This window comes from Humulus lupulus, chromosome 5, assembly GCF_963169125.1.
Source record: "Humulus lupulus chromosome 5, drHumLupu1.1, whole genome shotgun sequence".
Lineage (NCBI taxonomy): Eukaryota > Viridiplantae > Streptophyta > Magnoliopsida > Rosales > Cannabaceae > Humulus > Humulus lupulus.
Window position 1 is genome coordinate 167539857 of NC_084797.1, and position 24236 is coordinate 167564092.

At 35.0% G+C, this 24236-nt stretch overlaps 1 pseudogene; it reads left to right on the top strand.

Moving 5' to 3' along the window:
- Positions 1-14909: 14909 nt before the first annotated feature.
- LOC133833828 (small ribosomal subunit protein uS15-like) lies at positions 14910-22983 on the top strand (annotated as a pseudogene).
- The last annotated feature ends 1253 nt before the right edge of the window (positions 22984-24236 follow it).

Here is a 24236-nt window from a genome sequence, read left to right on the forward strand (position 1 = left end):
AGACTAAACCATTAAAAGAAAATATGCTTACCACAACTTAAGTGCTTAAGAACTTGGATTCCCTAACCAAAATAAGAATGAGGTTAGGAAATTGAGTAGAAGACTAAGAGAAAGGAAACATAATACAGAAAGGAACTAGAGTTTTGGTTACCTCAAAGATTTGCAAGATCAATCTAACCTCCACCGAAATACTATAGAACTCCCTTCCCAAAGTGTTTGATAAGCTTATGATGTTTAAGCTTATAGTTTTTCCCCAAACCAGGTGTTTACACTCTCACACTCACTTAACACTAGCAGCTTCTGAACTTAGAGCAAATGGTGAATAATGGCTGGGTACTAGGTCCTATTTATAGAGTTTGGGAATGATAATATCTTGATTTTACTTGAATAAAAATAATGGCTTTTTAGGTGAAAATCATTTGAATAATCGTTCAGCAGAGGCTGAAGACTCGTTCAAAAGATGCTGGACTGTTGAAGGAGTTTGAATGGCTGAAAGGAAATGAATTCAAAAGAGTTTGAATTCATGCTGAAGGAGGCGATATATCGCCTGGGCCAGTATGCCCGAGGCGACCGTGCATCGTCTCGTGTTTTCCGTATCTACGTGCTGCGATATATCGGCACACGCTGAATATTTAAACACGAAATTACACATTTTTAGCTAAGTTTGAATGGAGTAAACAGCCTTGACTAAGCCTTCAACGTATTCAAAGCTGTTGACTGACCCTATAACATTCAAACTTTACCCTTATTTAATTTAATCCTCCAAAATACTTAATCCTTAATTACCATTAATAACATGTGCTTAAAATCCTATTGGTTGATGTCTAAACCTTATAATATAATAAATATAATCCATAAAATCAGTCACATTAATCAAACCTTAGGTTATACTTAATATTCTTAAACTATAGGTTAAACTTAGAAAATCTATAAGTACTACTATGAGTGTCCAAATAATTCCCGGTCTAAACCAAAAATCCATGGTAACAAAGATAACACTAAACATACTATAATACTACTAAAAAATTAGCTAAGTAAAGTTCTTGGACTCTACAATTCTCCCCTACTAAAAAGAATTTCGTCCTCGAAATTTACTTACCAAATAACTCTGGATACCGGCCTTGCATGTCCTCCTCCAACTCCCACGTTGCCTCGCGTTCAGAACTATTGCTCCATAGGACTTTGACTATAGGAAAGCTCTTGGACCGTAACTGCTTCATCCCTCTATCTAGGATGCTAACCGGTCGTTCCTCGTAACTTAAGTCTTTTTGGAGCGCTATGGTATCGTACTTGAGGACGTGAGATGGGTCTGACACATATTTGCGTAGCATCGAAATGTGGAAGACGTTGTGACTATCGGCTAGTGCTGGCGGTAGGGCTAGTCTATACGCAATTGGTCCCACTTTGTCCAATATCTCAAAAGGACCTATGAATCGGGGACTGAGCTTGCCTTTCTTCCCGAACCGCTTGACACCCTTCATAGGAGATATCTTCAGGAAGACTTGATCTCCAACTTGGAACTCCACATCGCGTTGCTTGGTATCCGCATAGCTTTTCTGACGGCTTTGAGCAGCAAGCATACGCTGTCTAATAAGCGTTACTGCTTCTTGAGCTTGCCTAACAGCTTCGGGCCCTAGAAGCTGCCTTTCTCCTACCTCGTCCCAGTGCAACGGTGATCGGCACCTTCTTCCATATAGCAACTCATAGGGTGCCATCTCGATCGTCGACTGGTAGCTGTTGTTGTACGAGAACTCGATCAGCGGTAAGTACTTGTTCCACGATCCTCCGAAGTCAAGTACACATGCGCGTAGCATATCCTCTAAAATCTGAATCGTACGCTCGGACTGCCCATTGGACCATTATGAGAATATTAGGATAAAGGGGTAAGGAATTGGAGAAGAGAGCATACGCTCTTGGGCTACCGACTTTTAGAGAGAGAGGCGTTACCTAGAGAGAGAAGGAGAAGAAGAAAGAAAGGAAGAAGAAGAAGAAGAGATCAAGCTAGGGTATGACTCTTGTTTTTGCTTTATGATTTCTTCCTTTCAATTCTAGTAAGTTGATTAGGGTTGTTTCAAATTGTTGGTGTTCATCTTCTTCTCCATCTTGATTTTCGAAAGAAAAAAACCCTAGGGTATACAAGAGAGGTTTCCTTTTGGGTGTTGGTTCTTGTGTTCTCTCAAGGAAGGTATTGGATTCCTCCCTCTATCTATGTCTGGATGTTGTTTTCTTGGGGAGATTAAGGATTTATGAGTTGTAATAATATGTTGATTGTGTTCCTATTATTTTGATGGTGGTATATTATTTTGATCATGCATGAAGGGTTTTGTGGTTTAATGCATGAAGGGTTTGGTGTTGATTTGCTATGTATGATGATTGATGATATTTTATGATTTTATACATGTATGTTTCGGCCTATGCATGTCTTGAAACCCCCTTTATGTTTTGTTATCGTTATTGTGATTTGTATGTTAAATCCATGCTCTAGGACCTCATATGAATTTTTGGTATAATAATAAGTTGGACTCTTGATGATTCAATCCATGAAATTTGATAAGTATGTTTATGAGATTATGTATCAAAAAATTATTGTATGCATTAATAATGATAGTAACAGGCAAGGATGCATGTGGAAATAAATGAGAATTTGGTTTGTTAGTTAATTCATGAGGGTTTTGGTTAAAAGGGTATAATACATGATGAAGTTGTTGATTTTTGTGTTACCCATACATATTAGGAACATGCTAGGGTTTGTGAATTAATTGAATATATTTAAACATGTATGGTAATGATGTAAACTTTGTGACAACATGATGTAAAGATCGATTTTTGTTTTGCCAAGCTTGCTGATTTTTGGTGTTTAAGTGGTTAGTATATGATGAAAATAATATTTTGGATGTTTAAATAATTTTGCTAATGTTTTGATGTTTCAAGAAATTAAATGAAAGGTTTGAAGACGCATTGAAATGATATTTTTGCACAATTAATTTCCTACATATTTTTTCTTTATTTTTTGAGAAAATATTGAGTTTTAAATATAAAAATGGTGATTTGGAGAATATAGTTAGTTGCTGGAATTTTAATAAAAATGTAAAATTGTGTTTTAAAATAAAAGGAGTTTTGTGTATATGGTGAAATAACTCAACACCCTAACCCATGGAAATATTAAAAGTGGTATTTTTATTATGACTATGAGAGTTTATATTAATAGTTATGTTTTCTTTAATTTTAATTGAGAGAAATGGTGAAATTAATTTTTACTTGTGATTATTTAATAAATTTAATCATGGCTGAAAGTTCAGTTAAATATGTATAAAAATAATCATTGGATTTTCACATATGAATTTATTCTATTTTAAATTAAATCTTTAAAAATAACACAAGTAAAAATATATTTTTCCACATCTAAACTAGATTTTTCTCACATTAAATTTATAAATTTGGTAATTGAATTATAATGTTATCTTCTAAGTAAACATGTTAAACTATAAGTATTTTACATAATTGTTAGTCTTTGTTATTTTATGGAAATTAAAAGTGATTAGTGGAATAATTATATTTTTTTAAATGGATGATTAAAATATTTTTATAAAATAAAAATAATGCTTTGGAGGATTAATCAACTTGAGAATTTTAAAGAGATAAATAATGGTAATCAAAGCATGTTACAATTTTGTTATTTTCATAACGATAGAAGTAAGACGCGTAGAATTATCGTTTTTAACGCCACTTTTACACAACGTTCTCACGTATGCATGTCGCATGCAATTTCATTTTTACGTTAAAAAATATGTCTATTATGCAACCCTATAGTTTTTATAGCAAAACCGTGCATGTAATATAGGTAGAATTTGCATTATTCTTTTATGACCTTATGTGTAAATATGCCTTGTTTGGACATTGTGAATAACATCTTCAAGAAAGCTTTGCTTGGTAGGCGCTGCCTATTCACTCGGACAATGTTGGATAAGAGAAAAGAGATGGATGGTTGACTTCACCATGTGTGTATGACCTATGCACACATGGGATTATGTGAGTGGGCAAAATAGAGTTTATGTGATGCTAAGGAAGGTTATTTTGATTATAGTATAGGCTGGTTATGAAGTTGTCATTTTACCTTACTTGGACCTGAGGTAAGAAAGTTAGACAGAATTTTGTTTGTTTATGTTGTGAATGGTAAGATCGTTTGTATGAATGAGAATGTAATGATTTAAGTGTTATGAATTATGAGATGCTTTGTTATGATGATGTGACTAGATTGTATGTCATTTTGAATTCTATATGACATAAATGGATGTTAGCATGATGAACGCGACACATCAAAAAGGGGTTGCTAAAGATATGAAGACGTAACCCGAGTTACTAAGGATATCAAGTCGTAGCTCAAAGGGCGAACGCGCCGAGGTTATTCAAGGACCAGAGATCCTGTTTACCTCCAAGGGTGACATGGACAAGGTAACGAGCCATATTCACAAGGATATGATGTTATGTTATGATGATGATGATGTTAATGTTGATGTGATTATGTTTATGTTTATGTTTACGATATCGACGCTATTATGACAATGATGCTATGATGTATGAAGATGTGTGAATGTGAATGTGTTAGGTTGTGATTTACTTGTTTGTTGTTTATACTTCCTTATTGGTGGCAAATAGGTTTCTCTATGGTCCAGCTTGAGGAGGACCCCTACGATTGGCATATAGCGGTTTTGAAAACAACAAAGGTGGTTTGTGATCGCATCCAGGCGATCATGAACAAAAGAGGAGCCTTGCTATGGCCCATAGAGCAATATTGGGTCTTGAGGGAAGCACTGCTGATGTACTCAAAGGCCCTTCATCAATTAGCTCGATCATGGAATGACGTTGAGGAAGATAACCTAGACTTTAGTACCATGGAGTTCATAATTCGCGATTTTCTGGTAAATTATGATTTTAGTCGTCTGGAGCTGGTGTTAGTAAAGATGGATAACGGGGAAATAGAGGATCGTTTGGAGACGGTGCATGATGTGGAATGAGAATTGGTAATTGAGGAAGTAATCCGACCTATACCACATCTGACGGATAGGATGGAGATAATGGCGAGCGCTCCCGGCTATTTCCACATCCTGGAGAACGTTTTTTATTATAGCTCAGGGGACGAGTCCACCGTTGAGGACTAGAGTCCATTGCGTAATCGTTACATGGGGTGCTAGTAAATAAGATGGGATATTTTCTAAGACCTTAAGGGATTTATGTTTTGTTCATTAAACACTTGTTGGAATTGTTTAAATTTTTGAATAATTTGAAACATTTTGAATGCTATGGTTTATTTTGTTGCAAATTCTAGATGATGTGGTTTGAATGTATGACTTTGCAAATATCTATCAAACCATTATGCAATGTTCCTTCCTTATGATCTTCCTTTGATTGCCTTAGAATCTCATTATGTTGACTAGAGGAAGAGGAGGAAAGGGAAGAGGAAGAGGCAGAGGAAAGGGTGTCTCCATAAGGTTTGAAACCACGACAACCCCTGACGTAGAAATGCCATCAGTTCAACCTACAGCTCCAGCAGCACCATCTGTGGATCTGGCCGCAGAGGTAGCAAGGTTAAGAGAACAATTTAGGCTGAGAGATTAGGAATTAGCACGTGCTAGACAAGCACCGCAAACGTCCCAAACGCCCCAAGTACCTCAAGTACCAGTGGCGCAACCTCAGCCGCCAATACCACCACCTGCACCACTACCAATAACCTATGGGTTCGAGCCAGTGTATGAACGTTTCAGAAAGCAAGCCCCACCAACCTTTGAAGGGAAAGCTGACCCAATGATGGCAGAGGATTGATTAAGGTTGGTTGAGGCTATCTTTGATCATATGGAGTTGAATGATCGCCAAAGGGTTTCTCGCATAGTTTATTTACTTAAGATGGATGCATGGTGATTAGTGCTCAAAAATATCAATTTTATTAATCTTAAAGTGTAAAATTAATTAAGTTTTAATTAATATTTTCATGGATTTATTGTCATATATTTTATATTTGAAAATATTAATTTTAATTTAATTTGTGTTTAATTTTCAGGAAATAAAATATATTTTTGACACAAAGAAAAAGAAAGGAAAAAGAAAGAATTAAAATTGAAGAAATTAGGAAGAAAATGGCATTTTTGAAGAAGAAATGGCCCAAAATTAGGCCCAAAAAGAGGCCAGCCAGCCGCCAAGCCGCCAGTCGCCAGCCGCCAGCCGCTAGCCGCCAAGCCGCCAGCCGCCACTGCCACGTTCTGACGCGCCTGCCCATGTTCCCCACGGCCTCAAGCCGCCGAGCCGAGCCTCCAAGCCGAGAAGCCAAGCTTCCAGCCGCTGACGAAGCCGCCGCACCTGCCACCTGACACGCGTCCCGTCCCCCTGACACAGCCTGCCACGCCTGACGCCACGTCCTTTCCAGCCTGACGCGCCAGCCACCCGAGCCAACAAGAAGCTGCCACCTGCCAACGTCGTCAGTACCTGTTCCCCATGCACCTGACCAGCCGCCTGCCACAATCAGCACTTGTTCCCCACGGCTCAACACATTTTCCCCACTTTCATCAGTTTTTTATGCCACTTTCCCACTATTTTTTACACGGTTTTGCACGTTTTTTGGTCCTATTTACACTATAAATAGAGTACCAAATGGGGTAAAATTATATCAGATTGTGCAAGGGAATAGTAGAGAGTATTGGAGAGAAAAACACTTAGTTTTTCATATTTTTCTTTTACATTTTTGTGAATGAAAACAATGCCTATTTTAGGCTAATTTTCTTGTGGAAAGGCTAGAGTGGAGTTCATGTGTTACATTATATTTTTAATATATTGATTCTTTATTTTGTTCTTCATTTCTATATATTTGTTACAATTAAATTTATTTTCTTCTAATTTTTGTTCTAAATTTATTATTATCTTTTACATAAGTCTAGTCATGCTCTTCTTATGTAATTTAGGTTTTTAATTTAATTTAGAATATTTGTTATATTATATGCTTTTTACTGCATTCTGCCATTGGTATTTTGTCGCTCTAAAGTATATAATATGATAGGTTTTAAAATTAGAAGTTAGTATAATTTAATTAAAGAACATATTTTAAGGTGAGCTTTAATATATATATTTTCCAACTATAATTAATGGTGTAGAATTATAGTTGAGTATAATGAATCAATTTTATTAAAATATATATATGTTTGCATGAATGAAACTTATGCCTTCCATACTTTCTTTCTGATTCTAATTCCTCGATTTTATTCATTTAATGTTTATATTCTTTTTCAAATTCACATTTTTCCAAAGTTTATTATTTTTAATTTACTAATATTTCTTTTAATTTTGTACTTTACCTCTCTGTGGATACGACATAGCCCGATTACTACTGCGACCGCTTAGGAATTTATTGGGCGATATCACATGGATTTGTTGGGATGTAATTAAACAGACCCATGACCTGAATACTATGACTTGGGCAGAGTTCGTCCAGGCTTTTAGTAAGAAGTATTACAGTCCAGTTGTGCTAGCAACTAAGGTTGAAGAGTTTGTAACTTTGGTACAAGGGAACTTATCTGTCACTGATTATGCACAGAAGTTCGATCGATTGGCTAAATTTTCTCCGAAAGTGGTGCTAACTAAAACGTTTCGAGTCCAAAGGATCGTAAGGGGACTAAAACCGATGATCACGAGGGACGTTATGATGACCAGTGCTGAAGTGGTCTATTATGCAGAAGTACTGGATAGAGCTCTTGAAGATGAATATTTGGAAGAACGGATATGGAAGGATAATGCTGCTAGAAGAGAGAAATATCAAAACAAGGGCTTCCACAAGGGCAACAAGAGAGAGGCTAATGAAGGGCAGAATAGAGGTGCTGATAAGAGACCCAGACCTCCGGCGACGATAGAAACAATCACAACCCTTAGAACCACAACAACCGCAACAATCGCTTCAATGACTGGAACCGTGGAAACCATCAAGGCAACTGAGTAGAGCATCCTATCTGTCCTAAATGCTGGAAAAGACACCCAGGAGAATGCTAGACCGGTACCAATAAATGTTTCAAGTGTGGCCAGGCAGGACATTTAAGGAAGAATTTCCCACAATGGAAGGCGGGACAGAATAACAACAACAACCTGGTGCGAGCAAGGGTTTTCGCTTTAACTCAGAGTGAAGCGGCCAACTGCAACACCGGAGTTACAGGTCAGCTCCCTATATCTGGTACAATATGTAGAGTCTTAATTGATTCTAGAGCGACTCATCTTATGTTTCCATGAATGTGATTGATAGAATGAATATGCCTTATAAGATGTTTGAACATATGTTTAGTACATTGTTGCCATCGGGAGATATGATGTTGTCAAATAATTGGTTACCGTCAACACCTATAACAGTAGAAGGCAGGGACTGCCCAGCAGATCTTATAGAACTGAGTATACAATATTATGATGTCATACTAGGCATGGATTGGTTATCCAAACATGGGGCTACGATAGACTATCAAAAGAAGACCGTATAGTTCAAGCCAAAAGAAGGAGAGGTATTTTCCTTTAGAGGGAAGTAATGGGTTTTCGGACACCCATAATATCTGCACTAAAAGCATGGAATATGATGCAACATGGATGTTCGGAGTTCATGGCTAGTGTGGTTGATAAGTCCAAGGAGTCAGAACTAAAGCTAGAAAATGTACGCATTATTTGTGAGTTCTCGGAGGTGTTTCCCGAGGAATTACTAGGATTACCCCCAGACAGAGAAATCGAGTTTGTAATCGAGCTTGCACAGGAAACAACACTGATCTCTAAAGTACCCTATCGAATAATGCTGACAGAGTTAAAGGAACTTAAGAACCAGCTACAGGAGTTGTTGGATAAGGGATTCATAAGACCTAGACATTCGCCATGGGGAGCATCAGTCCTATTTGTGAAAAAGAAGGACGGGAGTATGAGGATGTGCATTAATTACTGAGAACTCAATAAGGTCACCATTAAGAATAAATATCCTTTGCCTAGGATAGACGACCATTTTGAACAACTACAAGGGGTAGCAGTGTTCTCGAAGATTGATCTGCGATCCGGGTACCATCAGTTGAAAGTGAAAGAGGGAGACATTCTGAAAACGACTTTCAGAACTCGCTATGGGCACTTTGAATTCTTAGTGATTGTTTTTGGACTCACGAACGTCCCAGCAGCATTTATGGATATGATGAACATGGTATTTAAGGATTTCTAGGACAATTTTGTGGTAGTGTTCATAGATGATATCCTTATTTACTCGAAGACCAAGGAGGAGCACGAGGAGCATTTGAGGTTGACTCTGAACAGATTGTGAGAACATCAGTTGTATGCCAAGTTCACTAAATGTGAGTTTTTGCTGGAACAGGTAACTTTCCTAGGGCATATAGTGTCCATGAATGGGATAGCAATAGACCCATCGAAGATCGATGCCATTAGAGACTGGCCCCAGCCAAAGAATGCCTTAGAAGTTCGAAGCTTCTTAGGATTAGCGGGTTCCTATAGGAAGTTTTTCGAGGGTTTCTCGAAGATCGCCACCCATTTACCAACTTAGCCCGCAAACATCAGAAGTTTGCATGGACTGAAAAATGTGAAGAGAGCTTCCAGACCATGAAGGATAAGTTGATTTCTGTGCCTATCCTTTGTGTTCCCACTGAGGGCGGGAAATTTGTGGTGTATTGTGATGCATCAAAGAATGGCTTGGGATGCGTGTTGATGCAAGACGGGAAGGTGGTAGCTTATGCTTCCAGACAACTCAAGGATTATGAGCAACGGTATCCAACTCGTGACCTTGACTTGGCAGCAGTAGTGTTCGCACTAAAGATATGGAGACATCACCTGTACGGAGACAAGTGTGAGATATACACCGACCACAAAAGTCTGAAATACTTTTTCACGCAAAAGGAACTGAATATGAGGCAGTGAAGGTGGTTGGAATTAGTGAAAGACTACGATTGTGAAATTCTATACCACCCAAGCAAGGCCAATGTGGTTGCAGATGCTTTGTGTAGGCGGGGACATGGGAATGTCTCAGCACTACGCACAATAGAGATGCCTCTCTAGAAAGAGATCATAAATGTCGGCATTGAAATTTTGATGGGAAGTTTGGTGAACCTCACATTGCAATCCTCCCTACTAGAACAAAATCGAAAAGGACAGAAATTGGATGAAGCCTTAGTGAAACAAGAGGCTTTAGTACAAGAAGGTGGCAACATCGATTTCACAATGTCTAATGGTGGATTGCTGAGGTACAAGGATAGGATTTGTGTGCCTGACAATGATGAAATTAAGGAAAGTAATATGAAAGAAGCGCACACAACACCTTATTCCTTACACCCAGGATCCATGAAAATGTACCAAGACCTTAAGGTGTTATATTGATGGCATGGAATGAAGAGAGATATTGCGGAGTTTGTTTCTCGATGTTTGACATGCCAGCAAGTCAAAGCAAAACACCAAAGGCCAGCAGGGTTTCTTCAACCACTCTACATTCCTGAATGGAAATGGGAGGATATAGCAATGGATTTTGTGGTAGGGTTACCCAGAACCACCAAGTAGCACGACTCTGTGTGGGTAATAGTAGATAGACTCACTAAGTCTGCCCATTTTCTGCCAGTCAAGACCACATACTTGGCGGACCAATATGTAGAATTGTATGTTAGTGAGATAGTGAGACTTCATGGGGTGCCAAAGTCGATAATTTCTAGTCGAGGGTCAGTTTTCACATCGAACTTTTGCAAAGGGCTATAGAGAGCTATGGGATCAATACTAAAGTTTAGCATCGCGTTTCATCCTCAGACCGATGGGTCATCTGAGAGGACTATATAGATTTTAGAGGACATGTTGAGGTGTTGTTCTTTGGACTTTTCAGAGTCTTGGAATCGATACTTACCCCTAATGGAGTTCTCTTATAATAACAATTACTAATCTACTATTGGGATGGCTCCCTATGAGATGCTTTATGGGCATAAGTGTATATCTCCTTTGCAATGGGATGAAGTTGGGGAGAAGCATATTTTAGGCCTTGAGACTGTTAGGGAAGCCAGTGAGGCGATCGAGAAGATTCGCTAAAGGATGCTTACCGCGCAGAGTAGGCAAAAGAGCTATGCTGACCTTAAGAGAAGGGACATCGAGTTTTTAGTGGGCGAGTTTGTTTTCTTGAAAGTCTCTCCAATGAAAGGTGTTATGCGCTTTGGAAGAAAGGGAAGTTAAGCCCTAGATATATAGGTCCATTTGAGATTTTGGACAGAGTCAGCCAAGTTGCTTACTGTTTGGCACTGCCCCCAGCATTAGCTAAAATGCATAACGTTTTTCACATCTCAATGTTGCGTAAGTACGTGTTAGACCTCTCTCATGTTTTGAGTTACGAGCCATTACAGCTGAAGCAGGACATGAGTTATGATGAACAACCTGGATGTGTTATTGAAAAGGGAATCAAGGAACTGAGATCCAAAAGGATTTCACTAGTTAAGGTCCTGTGGAAGAATAGTATGGAATGAGAAGCAACATGGGAGTTGGAGGAAGGCATGAAAGAAAGATAACCTGGATGTGTTATTAAGGAGGGTATATTGTAGTGCACCAATTTTATTTTTTTAGTTATTAGAATTTTGTTGTTTTACTTTATTTAATTGTTAAGTGTGGTAAATTATTTTTATTTATTGTTTGTTTGTTTAAATTAATTGTTAGAATTGTTTAGTAGAATTTTTGTGAAATTATTTGTTAAATGTTATTTATTAAATTATTTTTAAAATATGATTATTTGAGTTTTGGTTGAATGCATTAAGGTGCATGGAAGCTAGTGATGCACCATAGTGTTTGAGTGTGTGCAAGTGCATGGTAGCGTGGTGCACATGTGTAGAATTTTCTACACACTTTGAAGTTGCCTTTTATTTAATTAATTAGAAAAATAAAATAAAATAAAAACAATAATGGGAAATGGGATTTTGGTCATGTACGGTGTAGTGGGAAAGGAACAGGATTATTCCATTTATTTTTTTGAAGAAAATAAATGAAAATTGGAAGACAAATGTTATTTTGGGTAAGGATGTTATCATCTTTTATTTTCTACCAATTATGATAAAAACAAAATAAATAAAAATTAAGATAAATAAACACAAATAGGAAACTTACCTTTTCTTTTTATTGGACCATTATGAGAGGATTAAGATAATGGGGGAAGGAATTGGAGAAGAGAGCATATGCTCTTGGGCTGCAGACTTTTAGAGAGAGAGAGAGAGAGAGAGAGGTGACCTAGAGAGAGAATGAGAAGAAGAAAGAAATGAAGAAGAAGAAGAAGAGATAATGCTAGGGTATGACTCTTGTTTTTGCTTTATGATTTCCTCCTTTTAATTCTAGTATGTTTATTAGGGTTGTTTCTAATTGTTGGTGTTCATCTTCTTCTCCATCTTGATTTTCGAAAAAAAAAACCCTACGGCTTTCAAGAGAGGTTTCCTTTTGGGTGGTTGTTCTCGTGTTCTCTCAAGGAAGGTATTGAATTCCTCCCTCTATCTATGTGTTCATGTTGTTTTCTTGGGGAGATTAAGGATTTATGAATTGTAATAATATGCTTATTGTATTCCTATTATTTTGATGGTGGTATGTTATTTTGATCATGCATGAAGGGTTTTGTGGTTTAATGCATGAAGGGGTTTTGGTGTTGATCTGCTATGTATGATGATTGATGATATTTTATTATTTTATACATGTATGTTTCGGTCTATGCATGTCTAGAAACCCCAATTATGTTTTGTTATCGTTATTGTGGTTTGTATGTTAGATCCATGCTCTAGGACCCCATATGAATTTTTGGTATAATAATAAGTTGGACTATTGATGATTGAATCCTTGAAATTTGATAAGTATGTTTATGAGATTATGTATCAACAAATTGTTGTATGCAAGAATAATGAGAGTAACATGCTAGGATGCGTGTGGAAATAAATGAGAATTTGGTTTGATAGTTAATTCATGAGGGTTTTGGTTAAAATGGTATAATGCATGATGAAATTGTTGATTTTTGTGTTACCCATGCATATTAGGAACATGCTAGGGTTTGTGAATCAATTTAATTGATTTAAACATGTATGGTAATGATGTAAATTTTGTGAAAGCATGATGTAAAGATGGATTTTTGTTTGCCAAGCTTGCTGATTTTTGGGGTTTAAGTGGTTAGTATATGATGAAAATAATGTTTTGGATGTTTAAATAATTTTGCTAATGTTTTGATGTTTCAAGAAATTAAATGGAAGGTATTAGGATGCATTGAAATGATATTTTTGCACAATTAATTTCCTACAGATTTTTTCTTTATTTTTGAGAAAATATTGAGTTTTGAACATCAAAATGGTGATTTGGAGAATATAGTTAGTTACTGGAATTTTAATAAAAATGTGAAGTTTTGTTTTAAAATAAAAGGAGTTTTGTGTATAAGATGAAATAAATCAACACCCTAACCCATAAAAATATTAAAAGTGGTATTTTTATTATGACTATGAGAGTTTATATAAATAGTTATGTTTTCTTTAATTTTAATTGAGAGAAATGGTGAAATTAATTTTTACATGTGATTTTTAAATAAATTTAATCATGGTTGAAAGTTTAGTTAAATATTTATAAAAATAATATTGGATTTTCACATATGAATTTATTCTAATTTAAATTAAGTCTTTAAAAATAACACAAGTTAAAATATATTTTTCCACATCTAAACTAGATTTTTCTCACATTAAATTTATAAATTTGTTAATTGAATTATAATATTATTTTATAAGTAAACATGTTAAACTATAAGTATTTTACATAATTGTTCGTCTTTCTTATTTTATGGAAATTAACAGTGATTAATGGAATAATTATATGTTTTTTTAAATGGTTGATTAATTTATTTTTATAAAATAAAAATATTGCTTCATAGGATTAATTAGCTTGAGAATTTTAAAGAGAGAAATAATGGTAATCAAAGCATGTTACAATTTTGTTATTTTCATAACCATAGAAGTAAGATGCGTAGAATTGTCGTTTTTAACGCCACTTTTACACAACGTTCCCATGTATGCATGTCACATGCAATTTCACTTTTACGTTCAAAAATATGTCTATTATGCAACTATATCATTTTTATAGCAAAATCATGCGTATAATATAGGTAGAATGTGCGTTATTCTTTTATGACCTTATGTGTAAATATGCCTTGTTTGGACGTTGAGAATAACCTTCACCATATGTGCATGGCCCATTCATACATGGTATTATGTGAGTGGGCAAAATAGAGATTATGTGATTCTAAGGAAGGTTATTTTGATTATGGTATAGGCTCGTTGTGAAGTTATCATTTTACCTTGCTTGGACCTGAGGTAAGGAAGTTAGATAGAATTTTGTTTGTTTATGTTGTGAATGGTAAGATCGTTTGTATGAATGAGAATGTAATGATTTATGTGCTACAAATTATGAAATGCTTTGTTATGATGATGTGATTGGATTGTATGTCATTTTGAATGCTATATGACATGAATGGATGTTAGCGTGATGAACGCGACACATCAAAAAGGAGTTGCTAAGGATATGAAGACGTAACCTGAGTTACTAAGGATATGAAGATGTAGCTCAAATGGCGGACGTCCTGAGGTTATTCAAGGACCAGAGATCCTGTTTACCTCCAAGGGTGACATGGACAAGTTAGCGGGCCATGTTCACAAGGATATGATGTTATGTTATGATAATGATGATGATGATGATGATATTAATGTTGATGTGATTATGTTTATGTTTATGTTTACGATATCGGCGCTATTATGACAATGATGCTATAATGTATGAATGTGAATGTATTTGGTTGTGATTTACTTGTTTGTAATTTATACTTCCTTACTGGGCTTTTAGCTCACCCCCTTCGTTTCCCTTCCAGGTAGCAAATAGGTTTCTCTATGGCACGCGTGGTGAAGTGGGGAGTTCTATTGTCGTGGTGTGTATGGCGTGGGGGCATCCTATGGACAAGAAACAATCAATTTAAATGCCATTTTCTTTTAATAATGTTGTGTTAATTTGGACTTTCTAAACTTATTAGTGGGACTTGAACTTTGGTTGTTTTAAGAACTTGGCATAAAAACTTCAATTTTTCTTTTTAAACTATTGGGCCCAACTTGCATGTCTTTAGCAAAACCCCACTGGGATTTTTATAATAAGTGGCTTTTCTCTTATGAACCTATGAATATGTGAATGTTTTATAAAGCACTAGATTATGGAGTTTTACGTTTATGGTTTGTTATTTTAAGTACTTATATCTTCTTATTGGTTATATTGCAATGGTAATGTTGGCGTGAGAATAGTGCTAGTTCACATAGGATGGTTAGATAGCTTACATGCTTGAATGTTAGAATATAGGTGTTTTATAAGTAATTGCTGCTTGTGCGAGCACAACACTTGCAGGAATTATCATGGGTGAGTACAACTCATGATAATAAGATGCCCTGTGGGAAAGCCAAGTGTGAGTATATAGCACAAGGTAGGACAAATTACATTTCATGTCTGATCAACATGGATGGGCATTGAGTATCTTATGTGAGTACAATGTGCGACCTGAGATCGTGATTTATGTGTGTGAGTATAGAACACATTGGATTTTTATGGTGGTATTGTATTTATATCGCATGTGGTTAATTGTGAAGTTATCATTTTATGTTTATGATATCTGGTTAGGGGGTTTATGTCCTACATTGTAAAGGCAAGGCAAAGCAGTGAGTGGTACGAGCTCGAGGCATGGATCTTACATGTTGTCGGCGGGCGCTGTTTTAAGTTTTAAATATTTTATATTGGATTTGAATGTTTATGTTTTGTTTTTGAACATTGAACAGATTATAAATGTTGTTTATTTCTATTTAAGTGTCAAACATTTTTATTTTAAATAATGAGATCTCATGCCTAGTTTTATTTGAATAAATGAGTCTTTTCTATCATAAATGTCTATCAATTTGAAACAGACTTTTATAAGTAATGTCTTGGGAAATCGGGGTGTTGCACCTTGGACCCAACTTGGTCCTTTTAGGCTTCGTGCTCTTGCAATAGGCAAGGCACCCCTATACTTTGAGATACCCTAGGTTGGGTCTCTTTCCTTTCATATCTCATATGGTGAAATTTGATTATTCTTTAAAGGAATCTGGTTTAGAATATCACAAGCGAATAGTAAGTCTTCTCCCCATAATGCAAAACTCAAATTTGCATGTAATAGCATAACATTTATCATTTCGCAAAACAAATTAAATTCATTGGAAAAGTATTCACCTGCCTAATTACTTCTTATTACTTTGATTTTCTTTTAAAATTGGTTTTCAATTTCAGCTTTATAGATTTTAAACATGCTAGAGGCTTCATCCTTATTCTTATGCAAGTAAACATATGTGAATCTAGAACAATCATAAATAAAGGTAATAAAGTATCTATGTCCACCCCTAGTAATTATTTCTTCCAATTCACATAAATATCTATGTACAAATCCATGTTAGTTTCTCATTTTAGATTTAACACATAGTTCACATTTGTTATGCTCAACATCATTGCATATAATTATTAAACCACGTTTAATAATTATTTAATTGTATTAAAATCTATATTGGCAAGTCTATTATGCCACAAACTAATAGAATCAAGGCCATGCATATAACATGAAGATGTAGATGTATTATTATCAAAATTTGAGTCTTGAGTACACAACTTAATCATTCTATCACTACTACAAAACTGGGCTTTCCCGACACCCAACCACGACAGTCAACTCTGTTGACTGTCGTAATTGCTTAGCGGGACTCTACGCCGACAGTTAAAAATTGTAGGCATAGAGACCAACGCCGACAACTAATAACTGTCACCGTTGCTTTTGACTGTCGCTATTGACCCCAACACCGACAGTTAATTTGAGACCAATGCCAACAGTTAAAATGTGTCGCTATTGACCCTAACGCCGACAGTTGATATATCACACACATACCCTTTCCACACAAAGTAATTTCCCTTGGGCAAAATTAGATTCCTAGACTCGAACACCTCTTTGATGCTCGGTTTGCTTTACAAGTTTCACTTACAAGATTACTACTCATGTCCGAAACATACAACACATTTGTAAGAAGAACTTTCTTTCGAGATGTTATGTTGAGATCAACTTTTCTGTAGTAACCGAGGTTACCTTTCTCTTAGAATTCTTTATTTATGTGACTATAGGTTGTCTTAATTTTATAGAATATATTTAACTTGATTTGTGGTGATAGAATAAGGTTTAATTTTTGAAATATTTAGTTGTTATGATTAGTATAGTATAGTATAGTATAGTTTTGTGATATTAGTAGTCTTGTTTGTGGAAAAATGGGTGCTTGTATAAGAATAAATTAATTATGGTATTATTAAAAATTGTTATGGATTGAGTCTACATAAAGTCCTAAAGCCCAATAATATTTTGGGCTTATTAATTCAAAATCAGCCTAGAGAACTAGAGTTTTTTATTTATGGTTAGTTAAGATATTTGTGGATTAGATTGTAATTTAGATAATTAAATATAGTTTTCGTAACTTTAAGGTACTGTCACTTCATACCTATTTTTGACCCAGTTATGTTATGGTTTTGAAAAATTATTATTTCTAGAAAGATGTAGATAATTGAATAATCTTTCTAACGGTATAAATATTGTCAAAATCAGACTCATACAACTCCAGTTATGTTGATTTTACTATACGTAAGTCTAGAATTACAAGATTTAAGTAATTAGAGGTTGACATATTTTTTTCCTAGGTAGTTTGATATTAGATTATTCCTCAATTATTTAATAAAAATATTAATAAGATAATGTAGAGATATTTTCCATAGAAGTTAGGATTCTATTTTATTCAAATTTAAATTTGAATTATAGTTAGAATGAAATTAGGAATTTTCACAACCTATAAATAGAGCTTATTCCTTCTAATTTTTTTCATTCACTCTTGCTCCTCTTGAGACCCTCACGCACACACTCTCTCTCTCCCCATTGTTGTCATGCACCACCATAAAAACACAAACCCTAAGGCTGAAATCATCATCACCATCACCTCTTCATATCTTTTAAACCCTAGTACCCAAAGAGGCCACACAACAAATTCTATCTTTCTTATTGTCAAAACCCTATAAGCAAGCATTTAAAAGGGTGTTTGGCTCCTTAATTAAGAAATTGTTTTTTGTTTTTAAAACATAAAAACTGTTTTCTGAAACAAGTAGGGGTGTTTGACATTGTTTTCAGAAAATAATTTTTAAAAACAAAGTTACAAAAAACAGAAAATTTTAAGAACAACAAAAAATTGTTTTTAGTTGTTCTAAAAAAAATTGTCAATTTTTTTCTCACATAACATTTTTAATTATTATTATCTCACATCACTTTCTCTCTCATTAATTTATCTATCCTCACTTTCTCCAACATCACTTTCTCTCTCGTCACTTTTGATCTTCTTATTTTCTCTCTCATCACTTATTATCTCTCTCATCACTTCCTATATCCTCATTTTCTCTCTCCTCATTTTTTTCTATCTTATCACTTTCTCTCTCATTTTTTTTCTTGCATCAATTTCTCTCTTCTCAATTTTTCTTCCTCAAAATTTCTCTCATTATTACTTTCTCTCCTTATTTTTCATCACTTTTTCTTTCACATTACTTTATCTCAATATTTATTACAAACTTTTAAAATATTTTTCTCTTTGTTAATATATTTATTAATTTTTTATTTAAGATTTTTTTAAAAAATAATACTAAAAAATTATTTTTCCAAAAAATTAACCGAACAACTGTTATTTTTTTAAAACTACAAAAATTGTTTTTGGTTCTCATTTCTGAAAACACAAATTTGAAAGCAATACTAAACAGGCCCTAAGGATCTAGGGTATTCTTTAAGACCAAGGTTGAGGTATAAGTTAATTTTTTATTGTGTTTGAGTTTTAAATCTATTATTTTATGTTTTAATAATGGTATTATGTTTATGAAATAGGGTTTTAAGCAGGATTAGCATATAAAGACTCAAGTGTAGTTTCTGTGCATTACACTCAAGTTAAGGAAAATTAGGTAGTTTAGTTTATGACCTAGTTTGTGATATGTATGACCCTAACATTTCAGGTAGAAACAGAAGATAAGTTGTTGGACCTAAGGTGTTCAGAAATGTATGACTGACCTTAGTGATGTCCGGTAGGCTTGGTTGCAAAAATTTTATGATCGACTTATGTCCGGGACATAATTGCCACCTCTGTATAAGCACTTATCTTTTTCTTATACCTGTCTTGTTATTATAACCTATGTCTATGACCTATGATTATGACCTATGACATAGGATATATTTTCAACTTGTATGATTAATATAAATTAGCGTTGTTATGAACTCTTATATGAACTAATGGTATGAATGTTATGACTATGTGATTATATGATTTTTTATTTATGATATGTTTATTACTAATGTTATGATTGCAGGATATAATTTATGATCTAGATCTATCTGTAATATTTGGTATGACGGTGATATAGGATAAATTTTGACATTGAATTCTATTATGATTCTAGTATTGCATGTGTATTTGTTTGTTATGAGATTATAATTGATTTATGTATGACTTGTTGTGTATTTTCCTTATTGGGCTTAGAAGCACATTCCTTTCTTCTTCTTTTTTTTCAAATTAAGGTAACCCTAGATGACTTGTGGCGAGTGGATTCCCAATAGCGAGACTGGTGTGAATATGTGGGCGTCGTATAGCCGCGCATTATTTTCTTGGGAAATTATGAACTTTATGATTAAATGTTGCCTAGTTTTATTTTTATTTTATTGTAAAGACTAGTATTTATTTTTCTTAAACCTGAGTTATATTTATTTTAAATTATCAATAAAGAAGGCAACACTTTTTACAATTTATTACGTTTATTTTTCAACATCTTTATTCTTACAATTATAGCTAGAATTTAGGGTGTTACATTTTCCCTTGTCCATCACCTTGGATCTATGCTCATTGCCCATTTGGATTTAATGACCATCCTTGGTTTCTTTAGATGTCTTGAATATCCCTCTATCACCAGTTACATGAATGGTGGCACAAGTGTCCTACAACTATACTTTCACTTTACCTTAGATAGAATTTACCTCACTCAAGGTTGCAACCAACTCCTCTTCGATTGTGCTGACCTTAGATCCAAAGTTGGTAGATTTTTAGAATTTGTATTCCATAGCCAAGTGACAATTCTTGCCAAAAAAAATCAAGGGCATGGCCTTGCACACCCTTGAATTTCCCTTCATTCTTCTTTGGGGCTAGGTAATTGTCCTTCTTTGATTAGAGCTTCTTGTGAGTATTCCCTTTTGATTGAGAGTATTTCTCTATGTCATTTGCCTTGGATGTACCTCCAATGGACTCTTCTACACACTTGTCTCTAGAACGAGGCTCCTCTTCAATCCTTAGGTGGTTCGAGATTTTTTCCAAAGGTATCTTCTCATTCTTATGGAGAATCTTTTTTCTATAGCCCCTCCAAGATGGAGGCAACTTGGTTATTATACCACCCACAATAAAGGGCTTTGACAAGGTTATATTTAGAGTAGAAAACTTATTTACAATAACTTACAATTCATGTACTTGACTGTGTAAGGGTTTTCCATCAAAAAATTTAAATTCCATATATTGAGTTGTGAGGAATTTCTTGGTACCTTATTCTTTAGTTTTTTATTTCTTCTCAAGTGCTTCGTAAATTTACTTTGGGATGTTGTGTTGGTGTAGAAATCTTAGAGAAGATCTGAGAGAGCGTTGAGAATGTGGCCACAACATATGAGATAATCTTCTTTGTGCTTCTTCCTTTATTTGATAACTTCTTAAGAAGCATATCCTTTGGTGCACCCAAAGTCTTCAATTCTTTGTCAAGTATGTAGTGAACCTTTAAAATTGGGAGAAGGAACTTGATCTTGTCTTGCCATTGGAAAAAGTTAGAGCCATCAAATCGATTTAGACTCACTAGATCTTGGGACATGAACTTAAGGGCTGAAATTGATGAACTTTCCTCCATAGTGTTTAGGTTTAAACAAGAATATTATAAATAAACAATCTTGGAAGATAAATCTAGGGTTTGGAATAGAGAATTTTGATTATTGGGGATATGCCTCACCATACAATTTTAATGTTGTAATTCAAATAAATAAAATCCCAAGATGGCCTAGTTCACAATAGAAGAATAACACAAATAAGATCAAGAGAGAGTGTGAACATTTGGAGAGAAACCCTTAGTTACATAAAATCATAAAGATTGATTTTATGTTAATCAATGGAGATGAAAAGATTCTTCATATAAATTGAAGCTACTACAAGTTGGAATGAGATGCGATTTACAAGCCTTAATCTACAAACGAGTCAAGTGTTCTTGATGAGATCTTGGAGAAAACTAGTAATCTTTGTGAGTTAAAGAGAGAGAGAGAGAGAGAGAGAGAGAGAGAGTGGAGAGTTATCAACTCACCAAAATTTCAAATGAATCCCTTAAATAGTATAATAACTGTCATTAGTATTAACTAATGAGATTAGAGAATTTAAAAAAAAATGTTTTGGAGCCAAAATCATGTTACTATACGATCCCGTACGGACTACAACAAAACCCCCTTTCAATAACATATCATTATAATACTATTAAAAAAGTATTATAGTATATATAAAGTAAATGAGTAAAGTAACACGCGGCAACTGAAAAAAAAAGCGGCAAATGAATGTGCCTAACCAGTCTTTTCCCTATTATGTGAAGTAGACTTCACTTTTCATCTGTTTCTCTCTCTGTCTCATTTTCCATCATATTTTCCTTCTCTCCTTTCTCTTCCTGCTATACCCATCTCTATTTTTCCGTCCCCTAGCTGGAAAACAAGTACAGACTCAACCTTATCTCTATTTTCCGGTCCCCTAGCTAGAAAACAATTGGTAAAGACTAAACCTTATCACCACCTCCTCCTCCTCCACTCTCGGACCGAACCACCTCCTCTCTCAGACCAAACCTCCTACTAGAGCCTTGACGAAGAAAAAAAAATGGAGCCAAAGAAAATCTCAAGATATATGGTAAATATAAAGAATGCTTCTCTATAATTTTTTATTTGAAATTTTGACTATAGTTTTCTTGAGAATCACTGCATTCACGAGCCATATTTTCTGATGATATATATATATATAAATATAATCTTTGACATTTCCCTCACTACTCTCCCTCATCTCATTGTTTCTCCCTAAATCTCTCGTGACCTTCTCTAGGTTAGGATATGAAAATTTCTATTAACAAGCTTATTTTCAGTATGATGTTGTTAGGTTGAGGAGAACATTTGCAAGTTTGCAAAGAAGGGTCTTACTCCATCTCAGATCAGTGTGATTCTTCCTGACTCTCACGGTATTGCTCAGGTGAAGAGTGTTACTGGAAGCAAGATCTTGCGTGTTCTCAAGGCCCACAGTAATTATTCTTAGTGTTTTGTTATATGAGCTCAAGAGTAGAACCTTATTTTCAGTCAATGTTGAGCCTTATCTTCGGTCATTGTCGACCCATTTCATTACTTTTTTTTGTTGGAAGAACTTTAGGCCTAGTTACCTGTTTGCTAAATATTTGAATGAGCGAAGGGAATAATTAATTTTTATGGTTTTTCATTTGTTTAATTTTGGGTAATTGGGATTATAGTGTAATTGAGCTGGTTGTTTTTCTTGTTTCAGTATCTTAATACGGTTATTGAATGATAAGGGCATGTAGCCTTTGGTTGGGCGATGTCTTATCTGTATGTCTTGGCTGATTGGATTTCTTTGTTTTTATAAAATTGGTTTTGTTTGTTAGGTCTTGCCCCTGAAATTCCTGAAGATCTGTACCATCTTATTAAGAAGGCAATCTCTATTAGGAAGCATCTAGAGAGGAATAGGTCGATTGATTTTGGTTGAGAGCAGGATTCACAGACTTGCATGTTACTACAAGAAGACCAAGAAGCTTCCCTCCATTTAGAAGTAGTAAGTACTTTTGTTTCTCCATGTCTACCAGTCTATAACTTGTTAATAGAAATGATATTCTTTGTATCCATTCATTTATTAGACAATTGAACTGTCTTTTATTTTAATAGATAAAATAGAAGCGAATAGAATATCTGAGTAGTATCTGCTCAATCTTTTATTTAGTAGACTAACTTTTTTTGTACTAAGGAAGGCTTATGTAGAATTTTTTTTTTATTAGATTCAGCATGCCTATTTACATGAAATAGAAAAATTAATATGAAAAACTCAATGTAAAGTTAAAAAAGAGTTAAGGTTCAGCCAACCATTTTGTTTACAAGAGAGCATAAATGTAATGCCCCGAATTCTCCGTTGTGTTTAACGGCGTGAACAGTAGGCCGGGAGGGCCGTACTTGCTTAACTATGTTATTAATTGATAAAATGCATGTATATGTTGATTATATTATGATATGATGTGAAATGCATGCATGTGAGTCCATATTTATTATTACAGGGGTGTGATGGTAATTTGGCCCGTTGAGGGTAAATTGATTATTTATTCGCACGTTGGTGATATAATTTGAGACCACATTATGATGTGGGTTTGTTCGAGCCATTTGGCATGAGACGATCAAGGAATGTTTAATATCGGTTTGGTCATAACAGGCTTAAGCTCGGGGCTCGGGGTGAGTCTCGGAGTGTTTTAATTATTAGAGTGTTACCGGGCGTTAAAGGGTAACGGGAGGTGAAATATTGGTGCTTGAGGATATTGAGATTAACGGGAATAGGGAAGCGTTAATCATGATTAACGGGATTGGTGGAAAATACCAAAATTACCCTTGAGTGGTTTTAGAAGCTTTATTATACCTAGGGGTATAATGGTCTTTTGGTATTTGGATATATATGATGTATAGATGGCTGTGAAACAGAACCCAAAACAGAGTTTTGCTTCTTCTCCTTCCCGTAAGTTCATTTCTCTCTTCTTCCTCTTTGGAGTTTTGAGCTCAAGGTGTGGAACTAAGCTAGGAAATCAAGGGGCTTAAGCTATAGACTTGGGTCAGCCATTGGAGAGGGTTCAATTCCAGGTTTGAGGTGATTTTTACCCATTGTTTTACTGGTTTTGTTCTGTTTTCGTTCTTGGATTTCAGCTCTTGATTTAGGTGTGGAAAGTTGGAATTAAGGGGAGTTCTTGAGGTGTTTTACTTGGGTTATGATGGGGTAGAGTTATGGGTGATTTTTGGTGGTTTAAATGGGTATTTGAAAGAGGTTTGGGTG